The sequence below is a fragment of the Anomaloglossus baeobatrachus genome, chromosome 12, assembly GCF_048569485.1.
Source record: "Anomaloglossus baeobatrachus isolate aAnoBae1 chromosome 12, aAnoBae1.hap1, whole genome shotgun sequence".
Taxonomy (NCBI): domain Eukaryota; kingdom Metazoa; phylum Chordata; class Amphibia; order Anura; family Aromobatidae; genus Anomaloglossus; species Anomaloglossus baeobatrachus.
This window is the reverse complement of record NC_134364.1, coordinates 114,437,845-114,458,995: the sequence shown is the minus strand read 5'-3', so window position 1 is coordinate 114,458,995 and position 21,151 is coordinate 114,437,845. Positions and strand designations below refer to the sequence as shown.

The following is a 21,151-nucleotide window of genomic DNA, read 5'->3' as shown; positions in this document are numbered from 1 at the left end:
ATGATTTTAGCTTCAAAATGGTAGGACGCATGGCTGGTCTGCTGGTTCCCCACTGGCCTATATCATGTTTGGGGTACTTCCCAAGGCCCCACTTTCATATAAAATATGTGCTAGCATTGTCCGCATGCTGAGACACCATTTTTATGCTTGCCATATTTCTAGGAAGCACAGCTCACGAAATATTAACCATATTCTACTGGAGCCTGGCTGTCTGGATACTTCCAAGCTTGCTAAGTAGATACAAACTTCCACCACAGTGTCACAGAAGGGGGTCTTCCTTTCCTTTTGTGTTCACAGCTCAGCTAATTTTGATATCGCAGGGGATTGCTTTCTGCTCAAGCTACTGCTAACCAGACAGGTTCCTCAGGTTCATTAGCACACTGATTGAAGCTTGACAAGATGGCGGCTATAGGAATATGGCTTCATGCTCAGAATATATTTCTATGTCCTCACACCTCCCCCCTTTAGAGGGCGCTAGGGGGCAGCACACTCCGGCGTTCCCCCCGTGCGCCCGTCCGCGACCTCTCCTTGTCGGGACAGTCCGTCTGCGTTACCATGGTCACGGACCTTCTTGTGGCGAATGGTGAAGTTGTACTGCTGGAGTGCAAGGCTCCAACGCAACAACCTCCCATTCGTCCCGGAGACAGTGTGTAACCAGCTGAGGGGATTGGGATCCGTCTCCACGATGAAGTGGCACCCGTAAAGGTAGGGTTGCAGACGCTGCAGAGCCCACACTATAGCCAAGCATTCCTTTTCCATAGTGGAGTAGGCCACTTCCCTCGGCAACAGCTTCCTGCTCAGGTACAAGACTGGGTGCTCTTGGCTCGCTCAGTCCACCTGGCTGATCACCGCACTGAGGCCGAAGTCACTGGCGTTGGTTTGTACAACAAACGGCCGCATGAAGTCAGCTGCCTGTAGTACTGGTGAGCTGGACAGGGCACCCTTTAGGGCCCGGAAGGCTGTCTCGCAGTCCACTGTCCAATCGACTGCAGAGGGCAGCTTCTTCTTGGTGACGTCCGTCAAGGGCTTTGCCAGGCTACTATAGTGTGGAACAAACCTCCTATAGTACCCGGCGGTCCCCAAGAAGGACATCACCTGCTTCTTGGTTCTGGGGGTGGGCCAGGATGTGATGGCCTCCACTTTCTCAGGCTCGGGCTTCAGAGCTCCCCCGCCTACCCGGTGACCCAGGTAGTGGACCTGGCTCATGGCCAGCTGACACTTTCCCGGCTTGATGGTCAAACCTGCCTGGTGGATCCGCCTGAGCACCTGTGCTAGATGCTCTAGGTGATCCTCCCAGGTGGGATTGAAGACTGCAATGTCATCCAGGTACGCGGCCGCGTACCCTTCAAGTCCCTTGAGCAGGGTGTTGACCATCTGCTGGAAAGTGGCAGGGGCATTCTTCATTCCGAAGGGCATCACCGTGGGCTCGTACAATCCAAATGGGGTAATAAAGGCAGAGCGCTCCCTGGCCTCGCGAGTCAGGGGGATCTGCCAATATCCCCGGCTCAGATCCATGATGGTCAGGTACTGAGCCCCGGCCAACTGATCGAGCAGGTCATCGATGCGTGGCATTGGGTACGCATCGGCGACCGAGACAGCATTGAGCCCCCTGTAGTCCATGCAGAACCGAGTGGTTCGGTCCTTCTTTGGGACTAGGAGTACAGGCAAGGCCCAAGCACTGTTGGATGCCTGGATCACCCCCAGCTTCAGCATCTCGTCAATCTCCTGGTGAATGTGCTGCTGCACCTCCAGGGAGACCAGATATGCTGAACGCCGGATCGGGGGATGATCCCCAGTGTCCACGTGATGGACGGCCAACTCAGTCCTTCCGGGCCGGTTGGTAAACAACTCCCGGAAGGGGTGTAGGGTGGCCCACAGCTGGGACCGTTGGTCCTCTAAAAGCTGGTGGCCAACCTCCACATCCTCAATGGATCCACCCACCCTGACCTGGGCAAGCATATCCAAGAGGGTTTCCGCCTCTCCCTCTTCGGGCAGGTTGCACACGGGGAGTGCACATGCCTCCCGCTCATGATGTGCCTTCATCATGTTCACATGGAAGGCCTTTCGCCTTCCACGGGCAGGGTCCAGGGTGACCAGGTACGTTACAGGGTTGAGCTGCTGGTACACGAGGTATGGGCCTTCCAAGGCTGCCTGAAGCTTATCCTGTGGTACGTGGACCAGTACCCACACCTTTTGACCCACCTGGTAGGTCCTCTCACAAGCATTCTGGTCATACCACCGCTTCTGATCGGCCTGGGCTTGAGCCATATTGTCGTGCACCAGCTGCATCAAGGCCTGCATTGTGTCCTGGAAGCGCATGACATACTCAATGACAGACACTCCAGGGGTAGCCAAATCCCCTTCCCAAACCTCTTTCAACAGAGCCAGGGGGCCCCGCACACGTCGTCCGTACAGAAGCTCAAAAGGTGAGAACCCCGTTGAGGCCTGTGGAACCTCCCGGTAAGCAAATAACAGGTGTGGGAGATACCGATCCCAGTCACGCCCATGGGAGTCGACCAACATCTTAAGCATCTGCTTTAAGGTGCCATTGAACCGCTCGCACAGGCCATTAGTCTGTGGATGGTACGGGCTGGCCACCAGATGGTGCACCTGGACTTGCTTACAGAGGGCCTCCACCAGCTGTGACATGAATTGGGTCCCCCGGTCAGTGAGCATTTCCTGGGGGAAACCCACTTGGAAGAAGATCTCCAGCAATGCGGTGGCCACCTTGTCAGCCCAAATGGACAACAAGGCCACCGCTTCAGGGTACCGGGTGGCATAATCTACTACCGTCAGTATGAAGCGTTTCCCGGAGCTGCTGGGGATGGCCAGCGGGCCAACCAGATCCACAGACACCCTCCTGAAAGGCTCATCAATGATGGGAAAAGATACCAGTGGGGCTTTCAGGAGTGGCCCCGCCTTCCCCACTCTCTGACAGGTGTCACACGAACGGCAGTAGGCAGCCACATCGGCCCCCATTTTTGGCCAGTAGAAATGCTGGGTTAACCTGGCCTTGGTCTTAGCGATCCCTAGGTGTCCGGCCATCGGAATCTCATGCGCAATCCGCAACAACTCCGTCCGGAATGGATAGGGTACCACCAACTGTCAGTCCCTGGGCCACGCCTCTGGTGAACCCTGCTGGACCGTGACCCGGTACAGCCGTCCTTGGTCCCAGACCACTCGCTCCGGGTCCGAGTCCAAGGGAGGCTGTGCCGCCTGCTCCTTAAGAGCTTTCAGGCTGTTGTCAGCTTCTAACACTGCCTGAAACCCCTGACTAGATGTGGCCAAAATCGACGAGACTGTCACATCTTCGGTCAGTACCCCGGGACCTGTGTCCTGGCTTCCGCCTGACTCAGCTGCCACTTGGTCAGAAGGGGAAGAGCTATCGGACCTCGGGAGGCCCCTTGGCTTCCAGCACTCCCACTGCGGGTGACAGCAGCCACAGCCGCTGTTACTGTGGGTTGTGCTTCCTAACCAAGTCGCCGGTTCAGGCAAGCCTACCTGGCTTCCTGACACCCCGGTTGTGGGGGAACCCTGCACCGAGATCTTACCTGGGAGCACTTCCACTCCTGGGCCAGCCACAATCTCACCTGCCTGTCCCCCCCTGCAGCCACAGAACCCCGTTGTGAAATCTCTGGGGACCCCGCATTTGCTGTGGTAGCCCCCACCCCACACACTGGTTCTCCCCCTACAGTACCCTGCTCTCTGCTTATCCCTGCAGAGGGCAACAGACCACAGTTCACTGGCTGATCAATTGTAGAGGCATTGTCACACCCTTCTCCAACCCCCTTCCCTGTCACAGCTGCAGCTGTGTGTGTGTCTATGGTGTCTGTGTAAGCAGAAAACTCAGAGTTCACTCCCTCCTCCCTTACATCATGCACAGATAACACATCAACATTGTCAGGGGGTGTCATTACTGGCTGAAAGATCAGCCCTTGGGGATTCGGGGGCCTCAAACTGGGAGGTTATCCGCCCCAAATCTGTCCCAAGTAACACTTTGGCGGGAATCCGATCAGTTATCCCCACCTCCCTCACCCCTCGTCCTGCGCCCCAATCCAAATAAATCTTGACGGGCAGCGCCGGGTCAATGCCTCCAATCCCGGAGACAGCGAGTGTTTTTCCGGGTACCAAGTCTTGGGGGGCACCATCTCAGGCCGTATCAGAGTCACCTCAGCGGCGCAGTCTCGCAGTCCCATGGTCGTAGACCGGACGACTGTGACGGGCTGTAAGTTGTCCCGGGACCTGCCACCACCCCCACCCACACACCACACCGTGGGCGGTTTTTGGGATGGGGACGGGACCAGGGCCTTGGGGCGCTGAGGGCACATGGCCTTAAAGTGTCCAGGTTGGTTGCACTGGTGGCACCACCTTGGTTCCGCCACGGACCTGGAGAGGGGAGTTGGGGGGGACACCTCCTGCAGTCTAGGGGCAGGTGGGGCAGTCACAGAATTCATCTTACCCCCTCTCCAGGTGCTGATGGCGGCCGCTCTCTTGGCCTCAGGGGCTTGATTGTTGGTGTAGCCGTCCACCAGGGCAGCTGTAGCAGTGGACCCCTTTGGCTTCTGGTCTCGGATGAACTGGCAGAGATCCTCAGGGCAGTTCCACAAGAGTTGCTCTGTGATGAACAAATCCAGGATCTCCAGTCCGGTGGTAAGCTGCAGGCCTTGGGACCAGTGGTCGGCAGCTCTGGCAATTGCCCGCCGGTGGTCAGCCCAGGAGTCCTTTGGTCCCTTCTGCAGGCTCCGGAACTTCTTGCGGTAGGACTCCGGAGTAAGGTTGTACTGTTGGATCAGGGCCCACTTGATGGTGTCATAGCCCTGATCTGCCTCAGCAGGCAAGTCCCCAAGGATTTCCAGGGCCTTACCCCTTCAACGGGGGGTCAGGTATTTGGCCCACTGGTCCTTGTCCAGATGGTGCTGCCGGCAAGTCCGTTCAAAGGCAGTCAGAAAAGAGTCCAAGTCTCCATCCTTCTCCAGCACTGGGAAGTGCTCGACACGGACCTTTGGCAGCTTGGAGTCTCGATGGTCACGGGTGGATGATGAGGGCCGGAGCTGAGCTAGCTGCAGCTAGTTGTCACGCTCTGCCTGTCGCTCCGCAGCCTCATGTTCTGCCTTGCGATCTTCCTGCGCTGCCAGACGCCCATGCTGTGCCATGAGAATCTTGTAGGTATTCTGGTCTCCAGCTGTAAGACTGGCCACAGCAGCTTGAGGGAGGGCCTCCGAACCTCTCAGGCTGGAGGGATTGGCAGGTGGTGATCTGCGGCACGCCGCGGAGCCTGGTGATCCGCTGTCCACTGCAGAGCGGAGGACTGGCATCTGGCTCTTTGAGGACCCTTCGGTGGGCTCCTCCTCGCCTTGTCCATAATTGCCAGGTTGTGCGATGTCTTCTGCAGAGCTGTTCTCTGGCGTCGGGCTCCTGGAGGACTCGTGGACAACCTCCTCATTGCTGTCCTCCACCTCCTTGCCTCTGGCCAGAGCATCGGCTATTTCTTTAGCTTTGTGGCTCCTGGTGCCCTCAGCCATTCCTGCAGACTTTGGTCACTGACACAGAACTGCCACCTGATGCGCCCACACACCTTACAGTATCTGCACTCTGACATTCTAGTGTTGCTCTGGTCTGAAGACCCCAGCAGCCACAACTGCTACTGGCAGTCTTTAGTGTCTGGGAGTATGGGTCTCACACTCACACACACTATTATCTCGATCCCACCGCTTGCCACCAATATGTCAGGAATATGTCACAAAAGGGGGGTATAGGAAGCGGGAATTACGTCCTTCCTTTCTACCACCCATCCGACCGACAGACAGAGCATGTGACGCGCTCTCTAGCACCCCTCTTATAGTCAGGCCAATTATTGAATTGCCCGACAATAAGCAAGGAGGCCGCTCTTCTACTTATGCCGATGATTGAAGAGCTCCCAGTGAGAGTAGGGTATATATTCCCCCGACCTCAGCGGACAGAATATATAAAAACCTCCCCAAATCTCACTGGCCGCCCCACAATAATCCATGGCACAAACTCGCTGCCACCAACCGATTTACGGTAACTATTAACCGAGCACACAGACGTGGGATCCAGGATCGAGATAACAAAAGAGCCCAAGATTAATTATATATTTTAATCAGCCTAAGGCACACTAGAAACTACAATATGTACAATATGGAATCTACGGGATATAAATAGGTCAGAGTACATTTACAAATAAAGCATGGTTTACAAACAGGCATACAGTTCAAGCAGTTACCTTATGCATCTGGCCACAAGGGGGGCACTGTTCGACCAGGTTTCCAGGAACTTCCTCACATGTGTTCAGACACAGACCCCCGAGCAAGAACAGCTAAAAAATGGCTGCACTGAGGTTATCAACTTGGCTCAATCCCTGTCCCCTCCTACCTTAGTGACCTCAGAGGGAGCACTGCTCCACCCCTGGCTGGAGTCAAAATAATATCCCAAAAGGGAATATTGGCCATAACTTTGCCTGGGAACGTCTTAGGCGGACGTCAATGCTCTCATTTTGACAGTTATGATTTTAGCTTCAAAACGGTAGGACACATGGCTGGTCTGCTGGTTCCCCACTGGCCTATATCACGTTTGGGGTACTTCCCAAGGCCCCACTTTCATATAAAATATGTGCTAGCATTGTCCGCATGCTGAGACACCAGGCCAGACGCCTGGCTGTCTGGATACTTCCAAGCTTGCTAAGTAGATACAAACTTCCACCACAGTGTCACAGAAGGGGGTCTTCCTTTCCTTTTGTGTTCACAGCTCAGCTAATTTCCATATCGCAGGGGATTGCTTTCTGCTCAAGCTACTGCTAACCAGACAGGTTCCTCAGGTTCATTAGTACACTGATTGAAGCTTGACAAGATGGCGGCTATAGGAATATGGCTTCATGCTCAAAATATATTCCTATGTCCTCACATACACTAATAACAGTCTTCAATGCTCACAGCAAACAATGGCTTAACCAGCAAGTCGCTAAAGCAAAAGATGCAAGTTGAAGAATTCACAACAGATTGCTGGCACGTACCCACCAGAGTCCACTCCTGCGACTTCTGCGTCGATTAGTAGGTGATGCTGTATTCCTGCCGTGGACAGTGCTGGTGATGGGAGAGGAGTCGGTGCCAGTGGCTCTGGTGGGTGCAGGCTCCAATCATACACTAAGCTGGGTTTCCCTGGGACCTGCAGTACCACTGGCTGACTGTGTGGCATGTGTCTTCCAACTGAAGTTACCACCATTCTGCTACAGCCAAGGGGAAGACACCACACCCTTCTAATTTGCCCTCTTGTCTGCTGGTCACTGCCAGATATAGTTCTGAATTCTTGCTAATGTCTGGTTCTCGCTCTGTTCTGACTATTGATCCCTGTGTTGTCTGCCTGCTCATTGACTTCTCTTCTGTCTGCCATTTTTGTACCTCACTGCCATCTCCGGTTTTGACCTTTCCCTTTTTTCCTGACTATGTCCTTGTCTGCTGATTTTATCCCTTTTCTGTATCTCCTGGTTTGACCCTGCCTGTCGACTACTCTTCTTGGACTCAGCCTTCCACAAGCAGCAATCTCCGGGGCCCTGTAGTAATACCAAATCCCTGTACAGGGGTTAACGGGTTTCAGGGTTCTCGGGATCCTGCTTAGTGGCCGGCTTGTCTCTAACCTGTTCGTAACAGCCATCCTGAGACTTTGGTTCCAGGCTGGCGTCACATTTGCAATGTAATGTGAACAAACTCTATTAGTCATTTGCAATACTTACAGCAACCAATAGTTTAACCAGCAGGTCATAGAAACATCTCCTGCTTAAGCCCTGATGAGGCTTATGTAATTACTATCATGATGCATGACAGAAGGATTTGTAATCCTTTTTAAAAGTTTAAACTCAATCTCCCCCCATCTAGTAGCTCTTCCCCTTTCTGTAAGAATTATTTGTATATATTGGAAAAGTGTTTTATGGTTTTTTTTCCAGACGGGGTCGTGGCTGGTAACAACAATTTATATTGGCAGCGGCTTTTTTAATTTATTTGCTGATTGATTTTTTTTTCCAGGTTTTTTTTATTTATTTACTTTTTTTAATTCACATATTGTGCCCTCAAAAATGTCATAAAATACCTTTAGGGGGTATTTAAGCATTTAAATACCTAAAAAAATAAATAAATCTGATTTCCACTGTAACCGGCGCTGGTACATTGGCCCCAGTTACAGTGGAAATTAAGCCTCTTTTCTGCATAACAGATCTGACTTGATCTCCTAGGACACATCAGCTCCAGCTTCCTTCCTACACCCAACGATCACATAACTGCTAGGTCCAGAGGAAGAATCGCTGGTAGCGTTTTCTGGGACTGTATTCACAATGCTTCTTCAGCAATAGAGAAGGCAGACACGTTAATAAATCATCTCTGCCTTCTCTATGGGGAGCGTGACTGTATCTTGACAGCTTGCTCCCCGTTTCTCTATCTATGCCAATTCTTCCTCCATTTCCAGTGGGGAGGTAGTCTTGAGAGTGCCATATCTCACCCTAACTTAAAGAGAACCTGTCACCTGTAAAAACACTATTAACCTTCATATTTGGGGTTGATAATAGGTTAATAGCATTTGAATCCTGCCCGGTGCCTGAACTTTGAACCCCACTGTGGGGAGGAAATGAACTTTAATCCTCCCGACAGCGATTGGGTTTCAGTCACAGTGGCTGAGCCAGCGTGGGTTCAGTCACCGTTTTGTGTATGGAGAGCGGTGGCCGTAACCGCACCCCCCATACTGACTGACCACCGCTCAGTGATAGATCCAGCTGTCAGTCAACGCGGGGGGCACTGAAGCAATAACTGAACCCATGCAGGTGCCGCCCCTTTGACTGAAACCCAAATGCTGCATGGAGGATAAAAGTTCATTCCCTCCTAGCAGTGAGGTTCAACATGCAGGTGCCGGGCATGATTCAAAAGCTATAATCTACAGATTAACTCCATATCTGCAGGTTAATAGTGTTCTTACAGGTGACAGGTTCTGTTTAAGTAATAGTGAGATATGGCATAATGAAGACCACCTCCCCACTGGAAATGGAGGAATCATTTACATAGTTAGAGGAATGACGAACAAGTTGTCAGATACAGCCAAACTCCCTATAGAGGAGGCAGAGATGGTTCATTATCGTTTCTGCCTTCTCTATTGCTGATGAAGCACTGTGTATACAGTCACTGGAAACGCTACCAGCGATTCTTCCTCTGGACCTACCAGCCATGTTATTGATGAGTGTAGGGAGGGAGCAGGTTCCCTTTAAAAGGATTATCCGATGCTGCTCACTTCTGCATGCCGATCACGGTATGACCTGACACACCTGCCGAGACAAGTGCACAATCTGAAATACAAAGTATGTGCACAATACATACCTATTGTGCAATGAAGAAAGGAAATTCCAGCATCCAGGTTCCAGATTATTTTAAAAAACGAATTTCTTTATTCCAAAACGATTAAAAGGTCATTCCATATGTATAAAAACAAGTGGCAATTTTCAAACAGGTACGCGTTTCGGAGGATCACCTCCTTAGTCTGAGACAACACCATTCAAATGAAAAGCCCTTAAAAAAGGTCAAGGGGGAGGGGAAAATCACAGAGAAATGACATCACATGTGTAGAAACACGACTGAGTAGGTAGCACATGAGATAGACTTTTTACAATACATTTGAAATTTCATTTTTCACATTGAGCCCATACGGCATTCTGCTATTGAGTAAAATTATCCATTTTGCTTCGCAGCGGTGTAACAATTTTGTCAAATCGCCGCCCCTTTTAGGGGGGATCGCTTAATACCACCAAATTCACATCTTGTGCTAATAATCGAGAATTTACCATTAAGTCCTTTATTAATTGCGGTACCGCTGCGGTGGTCTACATCATCACCTGCACGAGCTGCCACGTCCAGTATGTGGGAAGTACCTCCCGTACATTACGCCGTCGCTTCTCAGAGCACGTCTATGATGTAAACCATACCACTACACGGAGCTCGTCTGCCGCATCTAAACATTTTTTAAATGTGCATGCTGGCAATCTGACATCGCTCAAAGTGAATGCTGCAGAAAAAGTGATCCTCCCTAAAAGGGGCGGCGATTTGACAAAATTGTTACACCGCTGCGAAGCAAAATGGACAATTTTACTCAATAGCAGAATGACGTATGGGCTCAATGTGAAAAATGAAATTTCAAATGTATTGTAAAAAGTCTATCTCATGTGCTACCTACTCAGTCGTGTTTCTACACATGTGATGTCATTTCTCTGTGATTTTCCCCTCCCCCTTGACCTTTTTTAAGGGCTTTTCATTTGAATGGTGTTGTCTCAGACTAAGGAGGTGGTCCTCCGAAACGCGTACCTGTTTGAAAATTGTTTTTTATACATATGGGATGACCTTTTAATCATTTTGGAATAAAGAAATTCGTTTTTTAAAATAATCTGGAACCTGGATGCTGGGATTTCCTTTCTTCATATTCACACTTCAGTGGGTCCTGCTGATGTCCGTGCACCGGTCAGATTCTTATGGAACTCCAAGTGGGTGAGCTGGTGTTTTTTTCTACTGCTATACCTATTGTGCAAGTAAGCGTTAGATCAGTGCCGTCCTTCCGATGTGGTACCGATTCCGTGGCGACCCCATAAACCTATTGTGATGCATGACTTTGCCGATTGTGCACTTGTCGTCTGAACCCGCTCCCTTCCCTAAGAGTACCAATTGCATAATGCAAAACCGTCACTGCTACATACCCTATATAGTATGAGCACTATACAAAGAACACACAAATGCACATTCTGCTTACAATGAATGCCAGCTATTGCAAAAACTATCTCCATATCCCCTTACATGCTGTGCAGTCACATGCCCCATACGCATTGCACCCTCTTGCCTCATATCTTTCTTCTCTTCTCTCAGCAGTAGCAGCACTGGGTGATATCGCCACCTAATGGCCAAATCAATCACATCTGCTGTAAAACAGTTTAGTTATATTTATTGAATGGGGATATCTGAAGAAAACGCTTTTTAGGGGCCGACAGGGTCCAAAGAATTTAGGTGGCTAATTTCAACCTCAAACCAGGTGGAATTGTGCATTAAGATGAGTATTAGACTACGAAGGGACCATATATGTCCTTGCACAGGGGCCCTCTCCTGTCTGTGTCTGCCCCTGCCTCTCTTCATACCTACATAACAAGAGGGGGGCTCACTTGGGTCCCACCTATATGATCCAGTAGAGAAAGCTGATCAGACTTGCGGCATTCATGACTGATATTCTAGTAAAGATCACCTTATACCCTATATGTGGGCATAAACTGCTTTTGAAGCACAGAAGCATTTTCAGGTGCCAAGCCCCTGAAGTACTAGTGATGCGAAACCCAAGAGAAGTAACCTAATTGTACAACTACATTGTATTTATACGAAAAGTGTCATAAATGTTATGATCGCGGTGCGGGCAATGTATTAATGGGTCCACTGGACTGAACGTACTGTTCACTTGTCTGGAGGAGCGAACTAGACCGAAGGAGGCAGTAATAACACACACTGGTAAGCAGCCGGCAGAGGGCAGCCCCAGGGGATCTGTGGTACCTTGGCAGCTGGTGTCAGGGATACAACAGTCTCTGGTTGAAGCAACAGCAGCAGTAGGTGGAGTTGTGGATACATCTGGGATGGATGGTTGGATGGATGGCTGCTGCCGATGAGGATCCTTGCGGCAGTGGGTATTGTAGTGGGCAGCCAGCGTGGATACTTGCTGCAGGAGATTAGGATTGCACTGAAACATAAACACGCATCAGCAGCAGAATGTAGCACAATAACAGCAGCAGTAAGGACCTGAGCACTAGCAACATAACTAACTTGTTGCCCAGGCACATCCCTTAAGGGAAAGGTGCCTTAAATATCTGAAACCTCTCAGTGACCTGAGAGGCACTGCCAGGTCAGGGCACACTAGCCACTTAAGAAAAGGGGCATGGCCATGCACGCACCCTATGGGCATTCCCAGGAGACCTGTGTGGTGTGTGCAGGCCCCGGAAGGCAGCAGCATGATCCGAGGACGGGGTGACCACCGCAGGATGGCCGGGCAGGTGAGAGAACTACAGTGTAGGGATGCTGGTATGGGTGTTACAATAAATACATAGCCTCATGTGCCCTAGTTCATCAATTTTATTTATGACCCTAAGAGAGCTATCTTTATCAGCTCTATATATTTGGTATACCTGCACCCGACTATGCAACTCCATCAGTCACCTCTACAGATAATGTCAATATTGTTTCCAAATCAAACCAGCTAAACTCCCTGATGACTAGAGGGTGTAACCCAAAAAGAACAAACAAAAGGTATTAAGTAATAGTTATCATTTACATGTCACTCTTTCTGCTTTAATTTGTTACAGGAAAACAGGGAGTATGTAAAAGGGATAAAGCATATCATCTTTCTAAGCAAAACATCAGTATCAGCAATTACTGTATATGCAAATTTCCCTCCACTGGGGATGTTGCCTGTCTTCAGATCCCAGAAAATCAGGTTTCTCCATCTCCTCGTGTCTTAAGTAATATATACAGGGAGTAGCTTTGTAAAGAATTAACATGTAGCGATGATCAGGCAACTCCCTGTCTTCCTTATTCCCGGCATATATAGAGCCGTGAAGTCACTGGGCATCCACGGCAAGATGACACGGATTGTGCTGCTGACCCTGTGTGCCATCCTAGCAGAGCTATCCTCGGGATATGTTATTAGAAAACCAGAGGGTGAGCATACGACCTACAGACAAGGACCTACAGACAAGGACCTACAGACAAGGACAGGGCAGGCATGGAGCGCAGAGGCTTGGTTTAGGAATGTGCATCACCCGGACATTGTGCAGCTGCACTGCATGTATCATTATGTTTTATGTTGTTTGCTTTGTTTTTCTTTGCTTTTTGCTATTGATTTTTTGTATGTATTTTGTGACATTCTCCAGTCAGAGTGGGGAAGAAGCTAAAGGGAACTGGCCAGACAGCTGGGAGGGGGACAAGTTTTCTGCCTGGGTGGGGGGTTCAAAAGTCACTCAGCTTTGAATGGAGGACAAATCACTCGGCCATGGAAAAGGGGGACAATAAGTCACTCTGCTGGGAGGGGGGATAAAAAGTCACTTTGTCACGGAGTGGGAAAAACAAGTTACTCTGCCTAGAAGGGGGTACAACAACTTAATTGCCTAGGATGGGTGACAACAAGTAAACTTCATTGCCTAGGAGGGGTGACAACAAGTAAACTTCATTGCCTAGGAGGGGTGACAACAAGTAAACTTCATTGCCTAGGAGGGGTGACAACAAGTAAACTTAATTGCCTAGGAGGGGGGACAACAAGTAAACTTCATTGCCTAGGAGGGGGGGCAACAAATAAACTTAATTGCCTAGGAGGGGGGACAACAAGTAAACTTCATTGCCTAGGAGGGGGGACAACAAATAAACTTAATTGCCTAGGAGGGGGGACAACAAGTAAACTTCATTGCCTAGGAGGGGGGACAACAAATAAACTTAATTGCCTAGGAGGGGGGACAACAAGTAAACTTAATTGCCTAGGAGGGGTGACAACAAGTAAACTTCATTGCCTAGGAGGGGTGACAACAAGTAAACTTCATTGCCTAGGAGGGGGGACAACAAGTAAACTTCATTGCCTAGGAGGGGGGACAACAAGTAAACTTCATTGCCTAGGAGGGGGGACAACAAGTAAACTTCATTGCCTAGGAGGGGGGACAACAAATAAACTTAATTGCCTAGGAGGGGGGACAACAAGTAAACTTCATTGCCTAGGAGGGGGGACAACAAGTAAACTTCATTGCCTAGGAGACGGACAAGTAAAGTTCATTGCCTAGGAGGGAGGACAACAAGTAAAGTTCATTGCTTAGGAGGGGTGACAACAAGTAAACTTCACTGCCTAGGAGGGGAGACAACAATAAACTTCATTACCTAGGAGGGGTGACAACAAGTAAACTTCATTGCCTAGGAGGGGGGACAACAAGTAAACTTCATTGCCTAGGAGGGGGGACAACAAGTAAACTTCATTGCCTAGGAGGGGGGACAACAAGTAAACTTCATTGCCTAGGAGGGGGGACAACAAGTAAACTTCATTGCCTAGGAGGGGGGACAACAAGTAAACTTCATTGCCTAGGAGGGGGGACAACAATTCACTCTGCCTAGGAGGGGGGGGGTCAACAAGTCACTACTCCTGGTCAAAAAGTCATTCTGACTCGGAGAGGGGACAAGTCACTTTGCCTGAGAAGGGGAACAAGTCACTCTGCAAGGGGGAGGGGGGAGACAACAGGTCACTGCTTGGGAGGGGGGTCAAAAAGTCACTTTGCCTAGGATGGGGAACAATTCACTCTGCTTTGGAGGGTGCACAACAAGTCACTTTGATTGAGAGAGGGAAAAACAAGTTACTCTGCCTGGTAGGGGCGACAAGTAACTATGCTGTACAGGAAGGACCACAAGTTAGTCTACCTTGGGGGTTGGACAACAATGTCTCTGCTTAGGATGGGGGGACAATAAGTCACTACTCCTGGGAGGGGGGCAACAATTTCTCTACCTATGAGGGGGGACAATAGGTTCTCTGCCTGGGAGGGGGGGGGCAATAAGTTCTCTACGTACGAGAGGGGACAACAAGTAACTCTGCCTGAGAGGGGACACAAAGTCACTTTCAAAACAGCTTCAGCACCGGCTCCTTCCATGGGGAGTTTTTCATTTCTGGAAGAGGTTCTGAGGGATTTTTCTCTGTTATTTCTTGCAGCTGATTGATTGGACTTTGCCCACTTTGGAATGGCTTCATTCAGATTCCTCAAATAAATTACATGCACTACTGTTTTTTAAAACCTGAAGCAATAATAAAAAAAATGCTTAAAAGACTATAGAAATCAATAGGAAGAACTTTTTAAGTGTTTTTTATAGCGATTTTCAAGGGCTATGTGCACATTGAGGGTTTAGGATTTTGGGATGGAGCCTCTCCATAATTCAACTCCAAATCTTAACTCCTCAAAAACTTGTTTTTGCTCAGTTTCCTCTCCAAAAAACTCAGGCTTTTTTTTTTTTTTTTAACAAAAAAACAAACCCGCTTTACAAACTTTTCTAAAAACTCAGTGTGCACACGCCCCTAGGAGCGGTCTCTGACACATTTCCATTTAAAGAGACAGAGTCTCCTTTGCTTTAATGAAGTGTTGAGTGCAGGACAGGACTATACATGTAGACATTAAAGATGGCTCCATTGTGTGTGACTCATCTGGAACACAATCAGTGACATGGGCCTCGCCCGTAATTATAAATGGCAAGCCACAGAGGGCTTGTATGAATGCAATCTTTATATGCCACATAAAAAACATAAGACAGATTTTGCTTAACTGGAAAAAATGTATCTCATATGTATAGCAATTTTGGAAATTTTTGTTGTGTACATAAGACTTTTCAGATATCTCGTTATCATCAGAGGCAGGATTACAATCACAGACAACACCTTTATGCATAGCTGATAACAGAGGATCAATTATATATAGATATATATATTATATATAACTTTCTTTTCTTACTAATTATCAAGTTGCTGTACAAAATGTTTTCTAAATATATATATATATATATATATATATATATATATAATATTTACTGTATATATTTCCATAGGGGACTGTCCTCCGGCTTTACCAAGTCCTCGCTGCTTGTCTTCAGCTGGTGATGGTTGTGAGAAACTGAATATCTGTAAATGGAACCAGAAATGCTGTTACGATGGATGTCAGTTTATGTGCAAAAAGGTCTCCACAGGTAAGAGATGGCTCAGTGGTTACCACTGCAGTCTTGTGGTGGCTCAGTGGGTGGCACTGCAGTCTTGTGGTGCCTCAGTGGTTGGCACTGCAGTCTTGTGGTGGCTCAGTGGTTGGCACTGCAGTCTTGTGGTGGCTCAGTGGTTGGCACTGCAGTCTTGTGGTGGCTCAGTGGGTGGCACTGCAGTCTTGTGGTGGCTCAGTGGGTGGCATTGCAGTCTTGCGGTGCCTCAGTGGTTGGCACTGCAGTCTTGTGGTGGCTCAGGGTTAGAACTGCAGTCTTGTGGTGGCTCAGTGGTTACCACTGCAGTCTTGTGGTGGCTCAGTGGTTGGCACTGCAGTCTTGTGGTGGCTCAGTGGTTAGCACTGCAGTCTTATGATGGCTCAGTGGTTACCACTGCAGTCTTGTGGTGGCTCAGTGGTTGGCACTGCAGTCTTGTAGTGGGTCAGTGGTTGGCACTGCAGTCTTGTGATGGCTCAGTGGTTGGCCCTGCAGTCTTGTGGTGGCTCAGTGGTTGGCACTGCAGTCTTGTAGTGGGTCAGTGGTTGGCACTGCAGTCTTGTGGTGGGTCAGTGGTTGGCACTGCAGTCTTGTGGTGGGTCAGTGGTTGGCACTGTAGTCTTGTGGTGGGTCAGTGGTTGGCACTGCAGTCTTGTGGTGGGTCAGTGGTTGGCACTGTAGTCTTGTGGTGGGTCAGTGGTTGGCACTGTAGTCTTGTGGTGGGTCAGTGGTTGGCACTGCAGGCTTCCAGCGCTGGGGTCCTGGGTTCAAATCCTATCAAGAACAAGATCTGCAAGGAGTTTGTATGTTCTCCCCGTGTTTGCATGGGTTTCCTCCAAGTTATCCAGTTTCCTCCCACACTAAAAAAACATACAGATAGGGACTTTAGACTGTGAGCCCCAATGGGGACAGAGTTGCCAATGTAAGTTAGGCCTCTTTAAAACGTCAGCGATTCGGGTATGTATGTACCAGAATCACAGAAATACGCAGACCCATTATAATCAATGGGTCTGCGCACATATCAGTGATTTTTCACTAACCGTGTCTCTGTGGCGCACACGCGTGTCCGTAATTTTTGCATGGAGACATGTCCTTTTTTTTCTGACATCACTATGGTGTGATCCGTGAAACATGTACCAGAAATACATGTACATTTAAAATAAAATGATTTTTATACTCACCCGTCTGCAGCACTGCTGTCTCCGGCTGCTGCTCTCTGCTGCTTCCAACCCGGCTCATTATTCTCATGCATATTCATATATTCATATGCGTTTTTTTATACGTCAGTGAAGAACATCTCTGTTTTTCATTGACATGTGAAACAGGCCTAAAGCGCTGTGGAATTAATGGTGCTATATAAGTGAATAAAATTATATATATATATATATATATATATATATATATATATATATCCTCTTTGTAGGATTGGTCATCATTTTCTGACACTACCACCAATCAGCTGTATCGTGGCCACAGCGCCTTTTCGTTCCGACGTCTGCCCCCGCAAGGTGGTGGGTGCTGGGTAATATAGAAATCAGCTAAACAAGTTTGAGGGATTTTAATTAAAGGGACATTTACAGCACAGAATGACTGTTCAAACCAAGCACGGGTGCTCGGTGCATCAGGGCGGGGCCAAACATTTAAGTGCCCCTTCCCACCCATTTGTTTTCTCTCTATATGCATCCACCCTCTCCTCTCTGATTGACAGCTCTGGCTTTATGGAGCCAGAGAAGAGCCAAGCTAGAAAGAAAACAAGTAGTTGGGAAGGTGCTCTTACATATTTGGCCCCGCCCTGCTGCACCGAGCTCCCATGCTTGGTTTGAACAGTCATTCTGTACTGACAAAAAAAAAAAAAGAGTGGAGGAGGGGGGGTCATTAAATCTCTAATTTACGATCGTATACATATATTAAGATACTTCTGTGCTTTTTTTCAGGGAAGAAACCTGTCCCCACACTCCCTCCTTTCCATGGACCTTTTCGACCTCCAGCCAGACCAAATATTCCTTTCCCCTTTGATCCATATCCTCCTATATACCCTCCTATTTACCCTCCTCGACCTGACCCTCCTCTTTACCCTCCTCGACCTGACCCTCCTCGACCTGACCCTCTTCCAGATTATCAGCCCAAGTTTCCCGGAGTTATATATCCCGAAATAGATCCTCCAGGACACTATTACCCGGACAATGATTTTCCAGCCTTCCCTGGAGGAGGATACGATAATTTCCCGTGATCACTTTCGTCATCGATTGTACAGAAATATCCATAGTGGATTTGGTTAAAAAGGTCTTTGTGAATTTCCAGAATTAATAAAATGACTCCATTCTCAAAAATGTGAATATTTTCTCAATTTCTAATGAATTTAATGTTTCTCAGGAGCATCAAAATCCATCAGGAGAGGGAACGGCACTTGCCAAAGTCTTCAAGAGTTAGCGCCACTGAGAATGTCTTGCAATCAACCCCAAAAACCCTAAAATCAAAGAACTTCTTTCTCCTCAGGACCGTCCTCGCTGGGATGTGCCCATTAGGCATTTAAAGAAAGAAGGGAATTTTGTTTACTTACCGTAAATTCCTTTTCTTCTAGCTCCTATTGGGAGACCCAGACAATTGGGTGTATAGGCTATGCCTCCGGAGGCCGCACAAAGTATTACACTAAAAGTGTAACGCCCCTCCCCTTCTGCCTATACACCCCCCGTGCTCCCACGGGCTCCTCAGTTTTGGTGCAAAAGCAAGAAGGAGGAAAAAAAATTATAAACTGGTTTAAAGTAACTTCAATCCGAAGGAATATCGGAGAACTGAAACCATTCAACATGAACAACATGTGTACACAAAAAAACAGGGGCGGGTGCTGGGTCTCCCAATTGGAGCTAGAAGAAAAGGAATTTACGGTAAGTAAACAAAATTCCCTTCTTCTTTGTCGCTCCATTGGGAGACCCAGACAATTGGGACGTCCAAAAGCAGTCCCTGGGTGGGTAAAATAATACCTCGTAATAGACCCGTAAAACGGCCTGTTCCTACAGGTGGGCAACCGCCGCCTGAAGGACTCGTCTACCTAGGCTGGCATCCGCCGAAGCATAGGTATGCACCTGATAGTGTTTCGTGAAAGTGTGCAGGCTCGACCAGGTAGCCGCCTGACACACCTGCTGAGCCGTAGCCTGGTGCCTCAAAGCCCAGGACGCGCCCACGGCTCTGGTAGAATGGGCTTTCAGCCCTGAGGGAACCGGAAGCCCAGCAGAACGGTAAGGTTCGAGAATTGGCTCCTTGATCCACCGAGCCAGGGTTGATTTGGAAGCCTGTGACCCTTTACGCTGGCCAGCGACAAGGACAAAGAGTGCATCCGAGCGGCGCAGGGGCGCCGTACGAGAAATGTAGAGTCTGAGTGCTCTCACCAGATCTAACAAGTGCAAATCCTTTTCACATTGGTGAACTGGATGAGGACAAAAAGAAGGTAAGGAGATATCCTGATTGAGATGAAAGGGGGATACCACCTTAGGGAGAAATTCCGGAACCGGACGCAGAACCACCTTGTCCTGGTGAAACACCAGGAAAGGGGCTTTGCACGACAACGCTGCTAGCTCAGACACTCTCCGAAGAGAGGTGACTGCTACTAGGAAAACCACCTTCTGTGAAAGGCGTGAGAGAGAAATATCCCTCATTGGCTCGAATGGTGGTTTCTGAAGAACCATCAGCACCCTGTTCAGATCCCAGGGTTCTAACGGCCGCTTGTAAGGAGGAACGATGTGACAAACCCCCTGCAGGAACGTGCGTACCTGTGGAAGTCTGGCTAGGCGCTTCTGGAAAAACACAGAGAGCTTTGAGACTTGTCCCTTAAGGGAGCCGAGCGACAAACCCTTTTCCAGTCCAGAATGAAGGAAGGACAGAAAAGTGGGCAAGGCAAAAGGCCAGGGAGAAAAACCCTGAGCAGAGCACCACGACAGGAAAATTTTCCACGTCCTGTGGTAGATCTTGGCGGACGTTGGTTTCCTAGCCTGTCTCATAGTGGCAATGACGTCTTGAGATAACCCTGAAGACGCTAGGATCCAGGACTCAATGGCCACACAGTCAGGTTGAGGGCCGCAGAATTCAGATGGAAAAACGGCCCTTGAGACAGCAAGTCTGGTCGGTCTGGTAGTGCCCACGGTTGGCCGACCGTGAGATGCTACAGATCCGGGTACCACGATCTCCTCGGCCAGTCTGGAGCGACGAGGATGACGCGGCGGCAGTCGGCCCTGATGTTGCGTAACACCCTGGGCAACAGTGCCAGCGGAGGAAACACATAAGGGAGCTGAAACTGCGACCAATCCTGAACTAAGGCGTCTGCCGCCAGAGCTCTGTGATCTTGAGACCGTGCCAAGAATGCCGGGACCTTGTTGTTGTGCCGGGACGCCATGAGGTCGACGTCCGGCACCCCCCAGCGGCAACAGATCTCCTGAAACACGTCCGGGTGAAGGGACCATTCCCCTGCGTCCATGCCCTGGCGACTGAGATAATCTGCTTCCCAGTTTTCCACGCCTGGGATGTGAACTGCAGAGATGGTGGAGGCCGTGGCTTCCACCCACATCAAAATCCGCCGGACTTCCTGGAAGGCTTGCCGACTGCGTGTGCCGCCTTGGTGGTTGATGTATGCCACCGCTGTGGAATTGTCCGACTGAATTCTGATCTGCTTGCCTTCCAGCCACTGCTGGAACGCTTTCAGGGCAAGATACACTGCCCGTATTTCCAGAACATTGATCTGAAGTGAGGACTCTTGCTGGGTCCACGTACCCTGAGCCCTGTGGTAAATGCCGACGTCTGAGTGGTTATGGACGCCACCTGCGGCGCGGACGTGCGCGTGGCTGCGTCAATTTTCGCTTGACCTGCTGTGATAGCTTGTAGCGCCCATACGGCTGCGAATGCTGGGGCAAAGAAGCGCCGATAGCTTCATAGATGGATTTCAACCAAAGCTCCATCTGCCTGTCAGTGACATATTTGAGTGAAGCCCCATCTTCCACTGCAAGTATGGATCTAGCCGCCAGTCTGGAGATTGGAGGATCCACTTTGGGACACTGAGTCCAACCTTTGACCACGTTAGGGGGAAAGGGATAACGTGAATCCTTAAGGCGCTTAGAAAAACGCTTATCTGGACAATCATGGTGATTCTGGACTGCCTCTCTGAAATCAGAGTGGTCCAGAAACATACTCGGTGTACGCTTGGGAAACCTGAAACGGAATTTCTCCTGCTGAGAAGCTGACTCCTCCACCGGAGGAGCTGAGGGAGAAATATCCAACATTTGATTGATAGACGCAATAAGATCGTTCACTATGGCGTCACCATCAGGAGTATCAAGGTTGAGAGCGGCTTCAGGATCAGAATCCTGATCAGCTGTCTCCGCATCATCCACCAGAGA

General features: G+C 49.3%; 1 long non-coding RNA gene across 1 annotated transcript; it reads left to right on the top strand.

Moving 5' to 3' along the window:
- The first annotated feature begins 12,600 nt into the window (after window positions 1–12,600).
- Window positions 12,601–18,097, top strand: LOC142257782 (uncharacterized). Its single transcript, XR_012727653.1, has 3 exons — window positions 12,601–12,728; window positions 15,630–15,767; window positions 17,702–18,097. It is a non-coding gene; the product is annotated as an uncharacterized LOC142257782 (long non-coding RNA).
- Window positions 18,098–21,151: the final 3,054 nt, after the last annotated feature.